The sequence below is a fragment of the Chrysochloris asiatica genome, unplaced genomic scaffold, assembly GCF_000296735.1.
Source record: "Chrysochloris asiatica unplaced genomic scaffold, ChrAsi1.0 scaffold00018, whole genome shotgun sequence".
NCBI lineage: Eukaryota > Metazoa > Chordata > Mammalia > Afrosoricida > Chrysochloridae > Chrysochloris > Chrysochloris asiatica.
In genome coordinates this window covers 23620114-23628230 of record NW_006408536.1, presented here as the reverse complement: position 1 = coordinate 23628230, position 8117 = coordinate 23620114, and positions in this window count along the sequence as shown.

Genomic DNA, 8117 nt, shown 5'->3' with positions numbered 1-8117 from the left:
AATGTGGCAGAGGCTTGTGTGCTTGAAAGTAGATTGTCATCCCTGTGGCACTGTGGGATCAGCACTGGACTGTTAACTCCAAGGTTAGCAGTTCAAACCCACCAGCTGCTCCTTGGAAACCCTATACAAGGTTGCTATGAATCGGCACTTAACAACAGAGGCCTTACCTAGAGGATTTACCTGGACCATGCCCTTAATGGAAGTTGTGATGCTAGGGCCGCAGGGCCTTGAGCTATACCCCAGAATCTCAAGTAGCCAGGAGGTGAAAGGGCCCCAAAACAACAAACTGACCCAAGCCCTGGTATTTTCAGTTGTTTCATATGCATGTGAAAGTTGGACAATGAATAAGGAAGACCACAGAATTGATACATTTAAGTCATGATGTTGTGGAGAATATTGAAAATACCATGGACTGTCATAAGAACAAACAAATATATGTTGGAAGAAGTACAGCCAGAATGCTCCTTGGAAGCCCGGATGGCCAAACTTCATTTCTCACACTTCAGATATATTATCAGGAGGAATTAATCCCTGCATAGTAAAGTGGAGGGACAGCAAAAAAGAGGAGGACCTCCAACAAGATGATTTGACACAGTGCCAGCAACAACGGGCTCAATTGTGAGGGTGGCACAGAACCAGACAGTGTCTCATTCTGTTGTGTATAGGTCACTATGAATTGGAACTGATTCGAAGTCACCTAACAACAACAACAAAGATTCTTAATGTAAGGGTTGTGACTTACCTTCTATTCTCCCTCCAGTGACTGCCATATATTAGCATTAGTTGAACCGATTGCCTTTCCACTTAAGAGTTTCGTCTTCCAATGTCCAAGGTAACCAAAACCACATCCTAACTGCACATAGCACAATTAGATAATGGGTGAGATCACAAAGACAACCTGGAAGTGACTTTGGGGACAGACCAAGTGCTTCAGAAATGTTCTGGGAATTGAATCATGGATTTTTAAACAAGACCAATCTTGCTTGGAAGTCTTGGGCTATCAGATTATTTTCCACTTTCATTTACTCATTCATTGAGTATAAAGAAGTTACCATTAATGTTCGAAAGGGCTAAGGCAATTGCTCACAAGGGTCACATAAGTCAATGTCTATGACAATAGAGATTCAGGAAGCCCCTAAACAGAAGGTATTTGCTCGTCTAGGCATTGCGTGTACTTGCTTTCAGTGGGAATATATATGACTGTGCTTTTTCAATTCTCCTGTCTTCAGGAGATTCACTAACCACTTTGCCAGTTTGCTGGCTGACAAACCGAAGTAGCTAAAAATGCAAGGCTCTCAAATAGGAGAGCCTGTTGGTCTCATTTAGAAGGCCCCCATCTAGGCAAGGTTAGGAAGATGGCAGATGAAGAAGATCAAAAACTATGCCCCTTCTCTATTCCCTTGAATGTTAATACACAAATTAAAAAACACATTAACTCTTTGTTTCAAAGGAAAAACAAAATGCTACATAAGGCAGAAACAATTCAAGGACCATTTAGGCTAATGAGGGAGCTGTGTCCTTTCACTATTTTATTCTGGGAGGTTTTCAATCAGTTAACATTGGCAAGGTCTCTGAACAAAGACAGTAATTATCAAATAAAAATTGCCTTCAGTGCACTGTCTGTGTTCACACAGTTTGGCCTGAACAAATGTATGTTCCTTTTATTCCAATAAGAACTACCAGTCCGCCCTTCACTTCAAATAGCCTATTCATCTCAGTATAAAAACAGCTAAAATATACTCTCTGAACACGGTGTCTCGGCAGCCCAAGCCACAAATACCACTGATTTTTGAAAACTCTTAAAAATCTCTTGCATAATCTAACACACGGCAATTATTTGTTGCCAGTTGTTTTTTACTACACTGGATCTTCTGTCCAAAATGAAATTAATTCCATTGTTTTCACAATGGTCCAACACAGCAGGGAATTTATGCTTAAATAGTGACCAGTGGGTGCTGTTCAGATATGTACATTAATACTTTCTATTCTTTCAATTTTTTGCTAAAGATAATTCAAAAGTGGCTGCAGCCGTACATTGACAGGGAACTGTCAAAAATTCAATCTAGATACAGAAGAGGATGTGTAACTAGGGTTACCTTTGCTGATGTCAGATGGCTCTTGGCTGAAAGTAGAGAATATCAGAAAGATGTTTATTTGTGCTTTATTGACTATGCAAAGACTTTCCAACTGTGTGGCGAATAATAAGCTATGGATAACATTGCAAAGAATGGATATTCCAGAACATTTCATTGTGCTCATGAAGAACCTGCACACAGAACAAGAGGCTGTTGTTTGAACAGAACAAGGCGATACAAAATGGTTTAAAATCATGAAAGGCGTGTGCCAGGTTTGTATTCTTTCACCATACTTATTGAATCAGCATACTAAGCAAGTAATATGAGAAACTGGAGGAAGACTCATTAATAGCCTGTGATATGCAATGATACAACTTTATTTGCTGGAGGTGAAGAGGACTTAAAATACTGAAGATCAAAGACTACGCCCCTTCAGTATGGATTGTACCTCAGTGCAAATCCTTATAACTGGATCAAGAAATAACATTGTGATAAATGAAGAAAAAATTGAAGGTGTCAAAGACTTAATTTTGCTTGGATCCACAACAAACATTCATGGAAGCAGCACTCAAGTAATCAAATGACACATGGAGGGGATTGTAACCATGGCAATGAAATGATATACAATAGGATGAATGTAAAACTAATGTTCTCCCATGTAAACTATCACATAATTCATAATAAAACATTAAAAAAAAAAGAAATCAAATGACAGAGCAAAGATAACCAGTGCATTTGACCCAAGCCATGGTATTTTCATTCGCCTCATAGGCATGTGAAAGTTGGGCTAATAAGGAAGACTGTAGAAGAATTGATGCATTTGGGTTATGGTGTTGGAGAATGCATCTTAGAAGCCAGGATTGCAAGACTTCATCTTTCATGCTTCTGACATGTAATTAGAAGGACCAGTCCCTGCAGAAGGAAATCATGCTTGGTAAAGTAGAGGGTCAATGAAAAAGAGGAAACTCCTCAAAGAGATGGATTGCCACAGTGACTGCAACAACCGGCACAAACAGGAATGATTGTAAAGGTGTAGCAGAGCCAGGCAGACTCAACTCAACAGCATCTAGCAACACTATTCCTTAGGTGAAAATGGTACAGGAAATTCTTTATAAAGCATAAAGAATCACGTTACCAGAAAAAAAAAAAAAAAAGCCTAATCAGTGGCATCATTAAGCAATTTACTTGACTTCTGTCAGCCATGTGCAATGCATTATCTTTGTCGCTATGAGTCGGTTGCTATATGTCGCTACTGACTCGACAGCACTTAACAAGATACTGTAATCCACATGTAAGTCATGTAGTTGTGGTTGCATACAAATCTTAGAATAGCATTCTTTTGTTTGTTTTTTTCTCATATTTTTAATAGAGAAGTGAAGTGAGGCTCAATATAATTAAGACATTTTCATAATTTCACAATAGCAGAAAGAGTCTGAGACTTAGTCTGAGACCATCTGGCTTAAGCATGGAGTACTGAGGTTAAGTCCACAGTGTTGCCAGCAGCTGCCAATAGACATGGGCTTCCATTGGTGGGGTGGGTTCTGAAAGGATGAGAAGCAGTTCAGGTAACACTACCTAGTAGCAAGGTTCAGAGGGTAGCTATGGCTGGTTCACAATTTAATATGTATTTTTAAATAATATTTTATTTTGTTAACACAGCAGGCTCCTATGAGGAGAGTGTTTGTAAAGGAGAATGACTTTTCCAAGGATAAATGGGGGACCATGGAAAGATGATGTGAGAATGAACAGAAATTTGGCAGTCGAATCAATAGGCTTGGAGCTAGGGCAGAACTAGAGGCTCAATGTTTTACCTTCATAGGACCTGCCCTAAGGTAATGTGCCGTTGGAGAAAGTCTAGCAGCCAAGAAGGGCATCTCAACCAGCATTCCTGATCATGCTTGGAAATTTTCCATTAGTTCCCATCTCCAGACAGAAGCACACAACTTCTTCATTGGATATTAGAGAAAAATCCCTTAAAATCTCTTGGTTTTGAATAAACTTCATCCAAGTGATAAATTTCAGCTGTTTCTCTAATTTAAAACCCAATTCTCACCCTTCACTTTTTTGCCTTAGGGCTGTAAAGGACATTTGGAAAAGAATATGAATAAGGGGGTAAATTGCTTCTTGTATTATTAAAGAAACCTGTTTGGATCACTTTATTTCCTTGTTAGTAAAACATTAAAACTTTGATGATATATTTATTATAAAATATTCTAGATTTTCTAATGCTGATGATTCTGTAAGCTAAATATGTAATAGCCTAATTCAAAACTTGGTTAATTTGGTATGGTATAGCTTTCTTTTTAAAAATGTTTTATTGTGTATTATTTGATAGTTTACATGGGAGAACATTAATTTTACATTCATCCTATTGTATATCGTTTCATTGCCATGGTTACAATCCCCTCCATGCATCATCAAACAACCAAAGGGTATACCCCACAAGCCTGCCCCTCAGTCGTCAGCACACAGCCCCTCTCCCTCTCTGGGTCTAGAGTCCCCAGCCACTCTATCTCTCCACGTCATCTCTGCCTCCATCTCTGGCATCACTGCTTCTCTGGGTAGGGTCCCACACTCCGCCCTTCTTCCTTGATGCCTAGACTGCAAAGTAAACCACTCCCCTCTTTTTGTCACAAAACATCTACCTTTACATTTCCAACCCTCCCAGTCAGTCCTAGAATAGCATTCTTAAAAGATGTCTCTGTAAGGAAATTGAGACCTTCACCCAGAACTTTTTGATGTAATATACTATGTTGTTGTTAAGTGCCGTCAAGTCAGTTCTGACTCATAGCACCAAGCTTGCAGTGAGCAGTCCAGTGTTGATCCTACAGTGCCACACAAGGACTCCATAATATGCTAAAATGGTGTCCTGAAACTGTCTGTAAGTATAATGTCTTCAAGGTCAGTTCCAACCACAACTTTTTCATTCGTCAATATCACATTATGTCCTCATAGTAGTGGGAACTCAGAATTGATCCTTTTGATTTCAGTTATCAACATTGCTCCACTGGATGTATATCATTCCTCACATCAGTTTATCTGGAATGTATGGGCCATCACTGTATTAGGAACATCTGAGTTACATACAGCCTGCAGTTAGGAACCAAATTATGTAAAGCTTTTGCTGTTGTTTGTTGTTAAATGCTGTCTAGCCAGTTAATACAGTCGTAGTGATCCTGTATAGGGTTTCCAAGGCTGTAAATTTTTGTGGGAGCCAATTGCTTCATTTTTCTCCCATGGTGCAGCTGCCGGAATGAAACTGACAACCTTGTGGTTCTCTTTCCAGTGCTTATACGACAGAGCCTCTGCATTTCCTACGTAAAGCTATTATAGTAACAATTCCAGGTAGATACAGTGGTTCTTAATAACAAACAGATGCAACTTTGTGATATCCATCAAGATATTATTATGGTTGTATTATAACGTTAAAAATGTTTCAATGTATCTGGAAGTGTTTTTTAATGCTTTTATGCACAGGAAGGTCCAGTACTATTTATTATGGCAAGGATTTGATTGATACTAGATAATAAACTGTACCTAACTGTTCCTGTTTACATACACTTTTCTCTGAAAGACAGATTAGGGACAGAACTTGTTTGTAATGTGCAGACTGCCTGTACACTGGCTATGATCCCTCTTTGGCTCACGTGGGTGAGCTAATGACAGAGGGAGAGTTGTTTCAGCACCTCAGTCTGCTACTAAGTCTATTTATGACATCAAGTTGGTATTCCTTTACTAATTTTTTAATTGCAGTTGAAAGTATACACAGCAAAACATACAACAATTCAACAAACTCTACATGTACAACTCAATGACATTGATTATGTCCTCTGAGTTGTTATTACCATTCTCACCTCCTTTTCTATGTTTTTCCTCCCTCTTTAACAAACGTATTGCTCTCTAATGGTCCTATCAAATTAATCTTCCCAGTTGCTGTTGTCAGTTTGTTCCCATGTAAATCATTCTTCAAAAGAGCATGATGTTCAAGGCAAACATTGCTTTTTATTATTATATTATTGATTTTGCTGTTGAGGCAAATATTCTTTTAAAAAAACAAAAACATTTCATTGTGAATTTTGTGAATTGAGTGAAGGTTTACAGAACAGATTATCAGACTCATCTAACAAATCATACATTTCATTTCACAGATTACAATCCCCTCCATGTACCATCGGTTAACCATATTTACCTCTATTCACTTTAACTCTAGCACTCCTCCCTGTGTCTTCTGTTCCCTTCATCTTTCCTCTGCCAATCTACCCTCTTGTTGTATGTTGCCTTCCCCATCACCCACATTTACCTGTGTCTACCCTCTTGGCTGAAAGCAGAGAATACCAGAAAGATGTCTATCTGTGCTTTATTGACTACACAAAGGCTTTTGATTGTGTGGATCATGACAAGCTATGGACAGCATTGCAAAGTATGAGTATTCCTGAACACTTAATTGTGCTCATGAGGAATCTGTACATGGACCAAGAGGCAGTTGTTCGAACAGAACATAGGAACACTGAATGGTTTCAAATTGGGAAAGGTGTGTGACAGGGTTGTATTCTTTCACCATACTTATTCAACCTGTATGCTGAGCAAATAATCTGAGAAGCTGGCTTATATAAAGAAAAACGTGGCATCAGGATTGGAGGAAGACTCATTAACAACCTGCGATATGCAGATGATACAACCTTGCTTACTGAAAGTGAAGAGGACTGTTTTCGGATTTGTTGAACTTTGTTATCAATGCTGGGATGAGATCTCATTATTATGCTTATTTAATTTGCATGTCTGTAATGACTAAGTATTGTGAGCACTTCTTCATCTGTTTGTTGGTCATGATGCTGGAATTCACATGATAGAATTTGCAATATCAGTGACTACTTCATGGCAAATACCTTTTTAAACAACTTAAAAGATGACCATACACATGGACCTCACCAAATGGAATACACAGAAATCAAACTGACCACATCTTTGGAAAGATACAGTGGAAAGGCTCTATATCATCAGCTAACGCAAGGCCAGGGAAGACTGTGGAACAGACTATAGCAATTGCTCATATGCAAGTTCAGGAGGCTGATGCTGAATAAAACTAAAACAAATCCACAAGAGTCAAAATATGACCTTGAACTTATCCCTCTTGAATTTAGATATCATCTCAAAAACAGATTTGATGCATTAGACACTACTGACCAGAAGAGTTGTGGGATGACATCAAGAACATCATACAGGAAGAAAGCAAAAAGTCATTAAGAAGAATTTCAAAGGGCAACTCAAGAAGACAAAGTCAAAATTTATAATGAAATATGCAAACACCTGCAGTTAGGAAACCAAAAGGGAAGGACACACTTAGCATTTCTCAAGTTGAAAGTACTGAAGACAAAATCCAAGCCTGGACTTGCAATACTGAAGGATTCTATGGGCAAAATATTGAATGACGCAGAAAGCATCAAAAGAGAGGGAAGGAACACACAGAGTCACTGTATCACAAAGAAATGGTCAGTGTTCAACCATTTCAAGAGGTAGCATATGATCAAGAGCTGATGATACAGAAGGTAGAAGTCCAAGTTGCACCCAAGGAATTGGCAAAGATCAAGGCTCTGGAAATTGATGGGATACAAATTGAAATCTTTCAACAAACTGATGCAGTACTGGAGATGCTTACTTATCTGTACCAAAAATTTGGACGACAACTCCCTGGCCAACTGACTGGAAGAGATTGATATTTGTGCCCACTCCAAAGAGAGGTGACCCAACAGAATGCAGAAATCATTGGATGATATCATTAATACCATATGAAAATACAATCTTGCTAAAAATAATTCAAAAACAACTGTAATAGCACATTGACAGGGAACTACCAGAGTTTTGCATTGAGCAAATCTGCTGCACAGGAACTTTTTAAAGTGTTGAAGAACAGAGATGTCAGCTTGAGGACTAAGGTGTGCCTAACCCAAGCCATGGTATTTTCAATAACCTCATATGGATGCGAAAGCTGGACAGTGAATAAGGAAGATCGTAGAAGAATTGATGCCTTTGAGTTGTGGTGTT